The sequence below is a fragment of the Lichenostomus cassidix genome, chromosome 5 (assembly GCF_008360975.1).
Source record: "Lichenostomus cassidix isolate B80296 chromosome 5, HeHo_3.0, whole genome shotgun sequence".
Classification (NCBI taxonomy): domain Eukaryota; kingdom Metazoa; phylum Chordata; class Aves; order Passeriformes; family Meliphagidae; genus Lichenostomus; species Lichenostomus cassidix.
Window position 1 is genome coordinate 14,461,469 of NC_139486.1, and position 13,478 is coordinate 14,474,946.

Below are 13,478 nucleotides of genomic sequence, written 5' to 3' on the forward strand. Positions count from 1 at the left end.
ATTTATTTGAAACCTCAGTCTAAAATGCATGCATTTGCTAAGTGAGGATGGGGCCCTATTTGCCCTGGCACTGACTGGTCCTTTTTGTTTGTCTCCCTTGTTTACCTGATAAACACCATTTACGCTGGCTGCAAAATGCTTAGGCTTCTGCTTACAGGGATTAAAAAACTTAGTGCAATGGGAGAGGTTTTCCCAGAAGCAGATCTGATCCAAGGATGTCCCACAAAAAACAAGACAGAATTACAGTAACCAACATGTAATTTTAACATCACGATATAAAAAGACTTGATTTTAAAGTGCACCAGTGATTTAAAGCAGCTGCACACATTTAGAGGGCATCGCTTTAATGTGCACACAAAGGCTAATGGAAGCTTTTACAAATGAAAAAAAAAATCAGGTTTTATGATTTATCTACTTTTTATGCACAACATTATAGGGCTTCCCCCCAGGGACTCATAAATGTGATTTTTACTTCCCAAATTACAAAGCTAGTCAATTATTTGGGAATGAGTCATTCATTCAAAAGTGTCTGTAACGGGATGTGTTAACCATCAGGAAATTTTACACCAATTGGAATTATAAACACCATGGTAAAAAAATCTCTTGGCCAACCAGCTATGTCTATTTGTGAAACCTTGAGCAAGGAGCCCAGTGTAACTTATGTGGGAGAACTTCTGTGGAGCTGACTTGGAGGGGAGAAAATCGTGGTGCATTTTTTTCACTTTTCCTTTTGATTGTATAAAATGTGTTTATTTTATTTTGAAATAATGTAGTTAGCAAGTCTGCAGCAACTTGCAGTCAAGGCTCCTAAAGCACCTTATAAACCTGAGTTGATTAAGCCTTGCAGCCATGTACAGGGTAAGGAACTATGAGCCCATTTTATGGAATGAGAAGCTGAGGGCCAGAGGTGCTGCTGGAGGCAGACAGACATGCATTTCCTTTGGTGACCAAAACTGCTCCTTCCCTGCTGCAACTCCATCAAGGCCAACAAGAACCAAAGGAGCTGGCTTTAATTTGCATCTGCTTCCCTCTACATCTGCTTTGCCCCCAAAGACTTGCACTGACCCATCCAGAAGTCATCCCTGGGGTTAGCAGCAAGCCCCAAGCAAGGATGTGACTGATGACTCCTGCCTAAACTGATTATCACAGAATCACAGAATCATAGAATATGCCGAGTTGGAAGGAACCCATCAGGATCATCAGGTCCAACTCCTGACACAGGACAGCTCAAGAATCCCACCACGTGCCTGAGAACTTTGTCCAAATGCTTCTTGAATTCAGTGTTGTCAAAGGCTGTATCATTGAAACATCAAATTGTTCTTTTGGCCGCTGTAAACTCCTACTGCATCCTAGTCCAAAATTAGGACACCTGTATTAGGACATCTTCATTAGCCAGTACATCTCCAAAGAGAGCAGCAGTCAGGGTGGGAAGAGAAGCACCTATGAATGGATTGGTATGTCTCTGCTGACATTTCCTCTGCTGCTGCAGGTTGCAGAGGAAATCTGTTAATTCCCTCCTCATCAGTGCTGCATCTCTTTTCTGGGGAAGGCATTCAGTTTTTGTTTTTGAAAAAAGAAATTTGTACATGCACTTGCAAGTAGGTGAATGAAAAGTGAAGGGTGAAAAATTAGGGATAATATATCTATAGTGCTACAGTTTTTAAAGTTTCCTTAGAACCTAAGTCATTATTTCTATTTTTTTTCTAAAGGAATCTGAACGTTGTAAATAACTTCAGTGAGGGAAATTTTCACCCTGTTTCAGCACAGAAAGCTGCCCTACCTTTGTGTCATCCTGGCTTTTTAACAACAACTTCTGAAAATATATTTTAGTATAAAGCAGATTCATAATTCCTATATGTAGTCAGGTGATACAACATCTGAAATTTAAATCTCAGCTCCTAGTACCAGGTGGGGCCACTGATTCTGCATGCAGAATACCCAAATGACAATGTAAGGACAGAAGTAGTGCCATGGAAATCTCGGTAAGGACTCATCCCATAGCAACATCCTGATGAAGTCATGCTACATTGGGCATAAGCCATACAAAGAGTAATTCAGAGTTGAAGAAATGCCTTCTAGAGCCTTGGCTAAATAGTGTCAAGGATGGGTAGAGCTTCAAACACAGGAGCCACTGCCACAGACCTCATGTTCAGGCAGATGCAGAACAGTAAGAGGTGTCCTGGGACCTAAGGCAGGAAGGTGTGCAGAAGGCCTGAGCTGCCTGACACATCATGAGCCAAGCCAAAGACAGACCTCAAATTTTACTCCTGCTCCCACCCCCTTCATGAGGTTCATTTTCTGAGGCTTTGCACAATGCTTTGTCTCCTTTCCTTGCACTTAAATCTTGGCCATTGGAGTGCAGAACCAAGTCCTTTGCATCAGGTGTTTCCTCACAGCATTATTTCTGCTGGCTGGTTTGCAATACTGTGAACACATGGCTGGCACATTGAGCTCTAGTTTCTCTGGAAATGTAAGAAAAACAAAACATCACCTCATGAATCCTCAAAAATAACTGCGTGTTCAGAATCTGTGTCCAGACTGGAATTATGTGATGTAAGTCCATCAAAAAGACAGAAGAATGTATGCTATTCTAAGATAGCATAAAGCCAAAGCATGCTTCTAAATAATCAAGTTCCTTCCATATCCTGTTTACAAGTAATGCCATTATTCAAGGGAAGGCTGGATCCTACAGAGACTTAAGAATGTCATTACCATTAAGTGAGTGAGCAGATACATTGCCTTCACAAAACACAACATAAAATGAAATATAAATTTAGGTGTTCACAGAACTAATTTATAATAAATCCAGTTATGGGTTGCTGAATCAGGCCCTGAATAGTTTGGCAGTGCATGGTGAAAACTCCCTGTCTGTAAATTACTTTCTGTGAAACACTTTAACCGAATTCCAGACAAGTCAGAAGATTAAAAAAAAAGGTGGAAAACTTCAGAGAAAAATAGATTTCCCTAGGTCTTAGTTAATACTTCAAGAACTTATCTGCCACATAAAGCTAATAAGCCAGTTGCTGAATTTTTAAGTGTTTTCCTGACATGTATTTTTCCAGAGAAATCTAGAAAATGTGAAGTAGTTGGGTTCAGGTATTATTTACAGCATAAATCAAGAATTCTTCTTTTTTCACAAAACTCACATGCCAGGAATCTGACATAGGATCTGAACCACAGCGATTGAAAATTAAGGCAAGTAGAGGCTATTCTCTTTGTCATCACACTTCCACCTATAGTGATATGCTCTTTTGTTATTAAGCAGGCCCAATCAAAACAAAAGGGATACTGTTTCTTTTATGAGTAATGCCCTTACCCACCAGCAGAAAAAAGTTCACATAAAACCTATGGGTTCAGACAGCATAAGATTTATTACGATGGCTACAAAAATTATTCCTTCTTAACAGCACTTAAATTGTCTAATTATTCACAGCTGTTTTCAATTTGTTTCAGGTTCTTAATTAGGGGGTAGGGTCCTCTGCCCAGTGCCTGAACCAGCACTGTCAAAAAGGGCTAAGAGTTGTTTCACACAAAACCTGACCAGCCCTGCGGCTGATTAGTGGAATCCACTGCAAGGTAATTTGTTACTCATACTTATCCATCTGCCTCCTGCCGGGCTGAGATAAAGAGATACACAATTTCCTTCTTGTTTGCATCATTATTTTTTTCCATCACGGCAATCAAGGCGAGCCTGGATGGAAAGGAAAATAAAAAAAAGTAGTCTTGGCTGTTCTTTTAGAGGAGCGTTGTCGGGCAAACAGGTATGTTTGGGAACCAGCACCTGATAATCTAAATTGACCTCTGGATTTGAGGTTGGGAGATCCTTGTTCAAATGTAGCATAACAGCAGGAAGCTGTGTGCCCGAGGGGTTCTCGGGGAGCAAACAGATGTGCAACCCACAGGTAGGAGTCACTCCGGGGGGTTGAGACTTCCGTCAAACTCTCCTGAAGGATGTTACAGCTGATCCCTGCCGATCTTGGATAGGGAGCTACAGGGCATTGCTGAGAAAAACATCCCAGTTCTATTATATGGACACTAAAAGCAGGTGATCATGTCATGCTTAGAAAGATCAGAAAAAATATTTCTTTCAGGTTGCCTTGAATCTGTCCGAGACATTTTCTTTCCTTTGAATACTTCAAGCATTACAGTTTTAAGAAGTCGAAAGCCTGTGAAACTTCATGCTCTACCTGTGAGGCTGTGTGTTTTGCATCAGCAGAAACGTGGAGGTGCAAGTTCCTGCCTTTGCATGCATGAGTCTGTGCTTGGGTTGGATGGATGGCTGGGCACATACAGTAAAGGGAGCTCGAGCCCATTCCAAAGGAAGTCTTACTGGTTTAAATGGGAGTAATAAATCTTTCAGGTCACCAGCTGCACTTAGCTGGCCTCATTAAAATTCAGGTCCTTAATATCTGTGGGCAAGTGTATGAAAAAGGGTTATGGGGTGAATTGGTCAACAGATTTTAGGTTTGTTTGTGTTCCCTGTGGACCCCCCTACTGAAAAAGTCCTGAAGAGTTTAATAGGAAAAAAAGAACCTATGTTATTTTTTTAAAGTATCCTATAGGATTTAATAGGGAATTATATCCTGACTATGGACATTTTTTTATGGTTCAGATAACTGTAGGCAAGACTGATTTGTGCATTAATGCATTTTTCTAGTGTGTCTCAGTTATGGAAACATCTGCGCTAAGTGAACTTGAAACCTCTTTGATTCCCTGTGCAAATTCTCACTATTCAAAAGTCCTCATGTTTTCCTATTTCTTGCCTTTAGCTTAATAGTTTCTGAGTGGGTTACAATAGTATGTAACTGTGTAGCTTACAAAGGAAAGTGGGATTTTTAAGATATAATTGCTTAAATCCTTCAAATCCTGCTTTCAAACAACATAGCTTGCTCAGCACCGATTGATCTCCTGGATGTTATCAGAAGCATCTGTTATCTCTAGTAGAGACAAAGACTTTCAGCCTAAACAACAGTACTTGTTCCATGCAGCACTTTATTGGGCTGGAGAGGTTATTGAATCCTAACAGTCATGGCTGTTTAATGGAAGGATAGAGGTTTTTCTGTTTTCAGCCTGGTACAGAGTGATTTTTATTTTTTTTTAAAAAGTTTATATATTTTATTACTCTCTGCTGTTATTTACACGAGTGCAAAATTAGCATGAGCCTTTAAGGTAGGCTATTTCACAAGGTGTGGGACAGCAGAGAATTTTTCTTCGGCTAATTGGAAAATGAAATACTACTATCTTAAAACACATTGTTAAGTTTGTTAAGTCCTTTTCCAGGTTCATATAACAAGTTTATAGCAAGCTGTTCCTATTCTGGGTATGTTGGCAGCACAGGAATATTTCTGCAGGTCTGTGCAGTGGTGAATGGTTTTGATTCACCATTCACTGTGTGGCACCCCCAGAGTACAGCTGATACATCTCCAGGTACCAGCACTGTCCTCACTTGGGTGTGAGGACATGAGACCTCTTCTCACTGATTGTGGGTGGAGCTCAGGGGCAGCGTCTGCTTTCCAGCCACCTTTCCACACTCAAAATGCTTTCACTGGTATTTTCTCTCTACTTTTTTCCCTCCACAGGAGTTGTGGATCCCCTTGCTGCCAGCTGGAAGTGAGCTGCAAGCAAGGGGTCTTTGCTGTCATCTCACTTGGTAAAAAAGCAGTCCACTTCCTGGAAAGTTTTGTGTCCAAACAAAAAACAAAAAACCAAAAACAAACAAAAAAAACAACAACAAAAAAAAAGCTGACAAATTATTGCAGAAACAAAGTTGCTGAAATCAATTACTGTTATTACCACAATCAAGAAACTCACAGCAAGAAAAGGCTGGGTCCTATGGCTTTCTTCTTAGGAAAATGTGAGAAAGAATTCCATTTTGATGGAGAATCCAGGGACAGACTAAGCAGGTTGCTCAGTATCATCAAGGAGTCTGTGGTAGACTTCAGAATTGAAGTTGAGGTTCATATCTCATGTAAAACTTTTCTGTACTTCTTAAACTCTCTGAAATAGCTCTGCTGAAGCCTTTCTACCTACATTACACATGTTGGCACAACTTTCTTACAGAGGCACCCATCTCTGCTGGGTCAATGCATGTTAGGTATCACAGTTAAAGAGACATCTGCTGATATAAACTCTTCTTGTCTGTATATATAAGGGAAAATTCTCACTGAAATCAGTTGAAAGTCCATTATTAATATCACTGACCTGGAGTAAAAGTTCACTCAGATTTGAAAACTGAGGTTGTACTGTGATCATTGCTGTTGTTCATCCTCTGTCGAAGCTTGGCATTTCTCTTGATTGGAGAAATGACACTGGCAGCTTTGATATCTGAGAAGGTTCAGTCTGGTTTTGTACTTTTGTGATGGCAACCTGAAATCTGTCCAGTAAACTCAAAGAATTCTGGAGAGAGTTCAGAAAAATTTGGACCAATATAATTTTATGCTTGTATGAATCGTCCTGGTGTTTTGTTAAGTCTTAACTTAGTTTACATTTTAGTCATTCACTGGGACACCAATAAAAAAGAAATAACCTTAAAGAAAAAACAGCTGGTGACTCAAAATCAAATCCTGCTAATATTTGTCTCCCAATAAAATTGGTATCACAGATATGAAGGCAAATTCTTCACATTATATATTATATGATATACTATAATACATAATAGAATATATACACATACATAAACCCCTAATGCTTTAAGAGCTAGGATTTAGAAAATATATAGGGAAGCAAAATTACATTCAGTGCTGGGCACCCTATTACCAAAAATATCCAGAAAAACTGGAAGGACTTCAAAGAAGACATGTTGAAGTGACTGGGAATCTGGGTGAATTGGATTTTGAGGAAAGCTTTAAAGCACCTAAACCCTGTATCTAGAAATTAATGAGGCAGTGACTCAGAACTCTGACTCGCATCAGAACTGGCACCATTTTTGGCTGGCACATGAAGGTAAGTTGAAGACAGGGCTGGTTTCCATTAGGCTGTAAAATGACATGGTTTTGATACAGCTTCACAGGCAGCTGAGTCATCTCTTCAGTGGGACAAGAAACCTTGAAATGTGGGGCTGGGAGGGGCAGCAGGGAGCCAAAATTCCAGGGTATTGCCCGAGGAGGCTCCTGTACCATGGGGATGCCCTCAATATTCTCAAGCAAAGCACTGGCATCTGCCTTAGGAAACTGCACCCACCCCCTCAGCAGCAAGAACTTTGCTTTTTGGGGGTACCAGAGTCTGCAAGGCTGGAACCTGAAGGCTACTGTGCCTTCAACTGCTGACAAGGTCCAACCCCATTTTATAGATGCTTTTTCCTCAGATGTGGCAGTGGTGTTACACCAAGGGCAGTAGCAGGAAAATCCAAGCATCTTGCAAATGACTGACTAAGACATGTGAGGGATGGACTCATATGCTCATGGACACACAGACAATTTCCAGCAGAGGAGGTCATCCAGCCGAGGTCCTGTGTTGGGTTTTGGTGTTGGGTTTTGGTTTTGGGTTGGTGTGTTTGTGGGGTGGTTGGGGGTGGTGTTGGTTGTTGTTGGGTGTGGGGGGGGGGTTTGGTTGTGTTGGGTGTTTTTGTGGTGGGGGGTGGGGGTGTGGGGGGGTTGGTGTGGGTTGGTGGGTGGGGGGGTGGGGTTTTTGGGGGGGGGGGGTGTTGGGGGGGGGTGGGGGGGTTGGGTGGGGGGGGGGTGGGGGGTGGGGTTGGGTGGTGGGTGGGGGGTGGTGGTTGTGGGTGGGGGGGATAGGTGACAAGTACAGTCGTTAAGAAAGGGGTGTGGGGAACTTGCAGCTATTACCACAATAGTCCTGAAGTCCAGGTATGTAACCAAAGCAAAAAAGCTCCCTTTACTGGTAGCACATCCAGGTTAGAGGAAATATCAGAGACACGTATACACATGAAATCAGAAAAATACGAATTTCATCAAGAAAATTTGTTAATGGTAAGATATTACACTGTGTGGGGACTGCTTGCTCTTTTCCCCCTTGCTGAATTTTATTTTTCATTTTTAAACATAAATTTTTTGAGAGAACACATTTGTAAACTTTCTCTCTGGCCCCTTGGGAAGGTTCTTGTGGGACCCAAAGGGCATGGTTCCTGTTATGTGAGATTTTTATATTTAGATGTAGTGAAATCATGTTACAGGAAATCACACTGCTTACTATGTTTATCTTTGTCCTCTCAGACAGGTTGGTTGATTTAATGCACCTTTTTCACTCCAGACAAAACTTACTTCCTTTCAGGTATTATCTAAAAAATTAGGGTATAGTTTCATAATGAAATATTACCCTTTATTTTAATCAGTCACAAAATTAAGTCTGCTCCTGAAAAAACATTAAAAACTTCTTAGAAGTTAAGATACTGATATTGCCATTTTAGGTGTGAGAAGATCCATTTCATGACTGGAACTTTATTAATAAGGAACTCTGCCTGGCATGTTCAGGCACATGAGACACAGCACATCAGATGCTGACACCACTTCACTCCAGTGTCAAAGACTGACTGATAAACTTTCCAAAAACTAATGGAGTCTGTGTGTAAATTCTTACTGAATCAGATCACCAATTGCTTCTGTTTCCTCCATATTTGGAACTTCCTCTTCTTATTTTGTTTAGAAAAAAGTGTACTTATCCCACTTAAAACCATTTCCTATTTCCTCTTTGCAAAGTGAAAAAGCAGAGATGTGAATTAGTAAACATAAAAGAGATATACTTCTGCTGCAACAGGTTATTGTTGGAAATCTTGAATCCCAATTAAGGGAAAGAAGAGAAGCTGACCTTTGGAAAGCGATAGTCTTGTAATATTTTATGTATATGATCGTTTGGAGAACTGCAACAACTTTTGTGTTTGAATTTATAAGTGAAAGGTAAAATATTATTAATGTAAGTGAAACATGCTTCAAGCAAAGAATAAAGCAATGAATCACATTAAGTGAGTTTTTGATGGACGTGGGAAGGATGTGCTCCTGTTCCTGGATGGTTAGTTTCTTGCAAACAGGCTGTTATGTTGAAACTCTATCTGTGGTTTGTTGTTTAATGAAAGGGCAAGATAAACTGGGGAGACTACAACAATAATGAAAAAACAGAGATCCAGGAGACAGGTTCTATGAGCACTTCCTCAGGGAGAGGAAAGGCAGGAGGGATGGATTGCTAATGACTAGAATGTTTGATGGCATTACCAGGCAATGTAAATACAGGCTAATGGCCTCATCCTGCAGCACCTCTAGTCAGGTGCTGAGTGAACAGCCTCAAAACAGACCACAGCCAGCAGCAGCCTGGACTGGTTCAGGATAACACCTGAAGATATAGGGAGTACAGAGCAGGATTTTAGTCCCTGCCAGCACTTGTGGTGGGAAAGTGAGACCTGGTCTTCAGAACACACAAAACCCAGGAAGTCATTGTCCCATTCACATTTGTCTGTAGTTGCCTGAATTTCATTCTGTACTAATGTATTAGATTCTGTATTAATTTCTGCTTTAAAAACTCCTGTTCTTAGTTGTTTAGGGAGACATTCAGGTCCCTAAATATAGGTGGCTTCCTAGCACCACTCCATAAGGGCATGGGTCTCTTGCAGGAGCCCTCTGTCATTGCTGCTGGCCTTGTGCTAATGTCCTGGGTACCCTCAGGACTCCAGGATGGCACTCAGTACCTTCAGCTAGGCACCAGGACTGCTCCCTTAGTTCCAACAGGAATTTCTTGCTGTAAGAGCTTGGTTTCAATCATCAAAATATAAATTTCTTTTGATATTTTCTCTCCAGTGTCCCCACTGCATTTGTGCAAGTGAAATATTCCTGGCTTAGTCTTCTGGAGGCTGGAATCCTCCCTGGATAAGAATTGGTTTGGATGTAGCAATTTTTCACACAAATATAGTGATGTTAGACATTGCAAGTCTGTGAAGAGTACCCATGGTTACTGTTGTCTAAGAAAGCAAAACTGCCAATGTGCCTCAGAACAGAAAAGCAGTAGTTCTGGCACAAAAATGATATTATATAAAAGCCTTCTTCATGGGTCTTGAGGCTAATTCAGCTATTGTTTGTAGGCATGTGCTCCTTGTGAGTGCCTGGTGCTCTTCCCGTGGACATTAGAGCACATTCCGTCTTGCCATTTTCCCTTCAGCTGCACAGCTCCTTCTTCATGTATGGCAGCTTTAAAACAACAAAAAAAGTACTCTTTAACCCTACTGACCTTTAAGCACATGACCTGTGAAAACATCGTCTTCTTTCTATCTACCGTACTCTGTATATTCGAGCACACATTTGACATTTATGTTTTCCTGTGGCAGTAAATTTTCCTTCTGCTGACATAGAAGTAAATGCTTTAATCAGAATAAATCTGACTCTTTAAATCAGCTAGCTACCTCTATAGCAAATTAATTACTGAAAAGGGCTGTGCTTAAGGGGTCTGGATGTTTCTAGCATTTGTTAAGAGCGTGACTATTTTTTCTACAGCTCCTCAAGAGATTTAATCTCTGCACAAGTGAATAATTTCAGTTCACTTCAATGGAAGTAGTATGTGGGTTAGACACTACTAGTCTGGGTTCCAAAATTAATGTGAAAGCTACTGCTTTTGCTCCCAAGGGAAAACCAGGACTGAACAAGGATGAAGGGAGTCATCTTTAACTCATGTTTTCTACAAAATGAATATTTCTGGGAGCAAGTGCTGTTTGAGACTTTGCAGAAAGGGCCCTGGGTTTTGTGGTCAGCCTGGGGCTAGAGGTTGGGATATCCCTGTGCCAAGCATGGAGCTTTAGGCATGGGCTGTGTCCCAACACCTCTTTGCTACCAGCCCCACACCAGCCTTGGCTCCAGGCAGTCACTGGGTTTAGCCAGCTCCAATCTACTTATAAGATACTCTGCAGATACACTCACTGAGTCCAAACTGAAACCTATAAAATACTTTCCTGCAATTTTTAACAGGAAACACATCCGGCCTCCATAATAACAACTGTCATAATTAAAGACACTCTTTGAAACTTCATTTGATTGAGAAAGGAAGCTATTTGAAGGAAATGTCAATCCAAACCCCTTTTTGTGAAAGGAGCCTTTAATGACTTTCAAAACCTGCTGTAACTGTCTAGGATAACTTAGAGATACAAATGTCAGAAGATTTCTTGATCAAGGCAAACTTCTGTTCTTACTGTTTTTCATGTCTTTCACAAATTTCTCTCAATTTTATTGAGACCCAGGCAAGCCCTTACTTCAGGCTTTATTATGAAATAATGTATTTTTCAATTTTTACAGTTTTCACATTATCTTTTCCCTAGATATGACTGCTGCTCCTCAGAAAGTAATGAGTTTGGCCAACCCTCTTTCACAGATGAAAGCTGTAATGGGAAATAAGAGCTTTCTCCACCCTGACAGACTACCATTTAGCCCTTTGTTTTTGTCCTCAAACACTTCAAGAGGAAAACAGGCTGTATTCAAACCTTCAGCCCCAGCCCTGGCTGTAACTTGATGTCAGGCTCTTTCCCAAGACACCACTGAACATCCAGTTTACAGTGGAAGCATCTTCCCCTCAAATTGCTTGTTCCTTTGGTTAAACCAATGACCCTTAGCAGCTGGGGGTGTGAGGACTTCTATCCATGATGCTCTGCAGCCCTGCAAAGGTGTGAGTGACTGATGTGGTATAGCAGAGCTGGCTGTGGGGCACAGTGCTGTCCCTGTCCACACAGGAGGGACAGTGCTGTCCCACTGCCACAACATCACACAGCTGCACAAGACTTTCCTTATTTTCCCAACTGGCTTGCCTGTGAGAGGTAATACCAACCAAAATTTTAGGCTATTCACTGGAAAGCTGCCATTTACCATATGGAAAAACATCAGTTTTTCTAAGCTGCTGCTTATATGGTGCAAAGGTGGAAAGACAACACCACGAGACCTTTCTCTTTACCAGGTTTTATACGGGAAAAGTGAGGTGTGTCTGAACCTGTGCCAGGGTGTCCTACACTTGCTCCTCATTAGGTCTGAAAGCTTTGGAAAGCCCAGCATCACTGGGGGAGCAATGTGTGCAGTAAGTCTGGAGGCTCTGTTGTAACCTGTGCACATCTGTCACTGCTAAAGCCAGTGACAGGACTGATGGACAAAGGACAGCTTTGAAGGGACATCATTCAGCTAAAAGTGCTGGCCCTGGGGATTTCAGCTGTAGTGAAACCTGGCCAGGAGTCTGTCTCTGGGGTAAAAGTACCATTGTCTTTTTTATTCATGGGGACCCTAAGCAATTCCTCACTCAACTCACAGCAAAAAGACACACACATAACCTCTCCCCCCCTCAAAAAAACCCAAACAACACACCAAAAAAAGCCCAAAGAGAAAAAGAACCAGAAACAGACTAGGCAAAGAACAGACCTTGACTGGATAACAAAAACCCAGCAGTTTTAGTCTCTTTGTAAGTCTGATGAATGAGTGATTAGACAGTTTCTTGCGAAATAATTGAGGGTTCCCCCTCACTTTTACAAAGAAAAGCAAGTCAAAGATTAGGCCACTGATCCACCAAAGAGTTCAAAGTCTGCTGAAAGGTGGAAGCTGCCAAATTCATGAGGTCATGTTCAGAGTGAGATAACTGTCCAGATCTCATTCTGAAAATGAGTTTCCTTTCTGGTATGCATGTGAAACCTTTCAGTTTCTCCATTGACTTTAATGTTCAGTCATTCTAAGCTTGCTAGACTGCTACCTTAGACAAAGATGATAAATAAAAGAAGTTGTTCACTGAATAGGTAGTTTTCTGACTTTCTCTGATCAGAAAAAATCTCCTTAAAATTAGCAATACTGAGGCAGCTGGTGCTGCAATGTGATTTAAAAAAATGTAATCAAATTAATATTCTGGATTTAACATCTGTGGGTACAGAAGGGTCCATGAGATGCTGTGAATAGAATCACTAGCTTTCTTCTTTTTTTTAAGAGTTTCATCCACACTCTCAAATAAAAGCAAATTTTGGGCAATTTTGGTTCTAACTCTTTAAAATTATATTTAGCCTATCAACTAATACACAAAGTAAAACAAGAAAGTGGGAAAATGAATGAATGGATGAATGAATGAATACTGTGAATTCCGGAGGACATCAGAAATGGAGCAAATAGTAATTATAGCTACTGATGTAATGATAATCAATAAATTCACAGATTTTCCCATGGTGTGCCACTGCAGTGACTCCAGCTAGTTTTTTCACCTGTGGATCTCACACTATACAATGAAATGCCTCCATTTCATCATTACCTTTCAATAGATAATGAGGTTGAGGCACTGAAAGAGTCTCATGCCAGTGAGATCACTTAAAAATTGGAGCCATTTACATTCTCCAACAGGTTGTAAATAGGACAGGTCTGGCAGCTGACTTTGCAAGTGACCCCTGCTAAGGCAGGGTATGCTGCAAGTCACTGCTGCTAGTTTAAATCAGGCTGAAAGTGGTGCAGCTGTAGCTCTATTTAGGCTGTGCTACTCTGAAGCATTTACAACTCAAAAACTCACTGAATAACTCTGAGGGCATCTCTTGACAT

General features: G+C 41.1%; 1 long non-coding RNA gene across 1 annotated transcript; it reads left to right on the plus strand.

The window, feature by feature from the left end:
* The first annotated feature begins 3,487 nt into the window (after positions 1 to 3,487).
* On the plus strand, positions 3,488 to 8,867 carry LOC146435997 (uncharacterized). Its single transcript, XR_014852872.1, has 4 exons — positions 3,488 to 3,576; positions 7,304 to 7,462; positions 8,176 to 8,229; positions 8,366 to 8,867. It is a non-coding gene; the product is annotated as an uncharacterized LOC146435997 (long non-coding RNA).
* Positions 8,868 to 13,478: the final 4,611 nt, after the last annotated feature.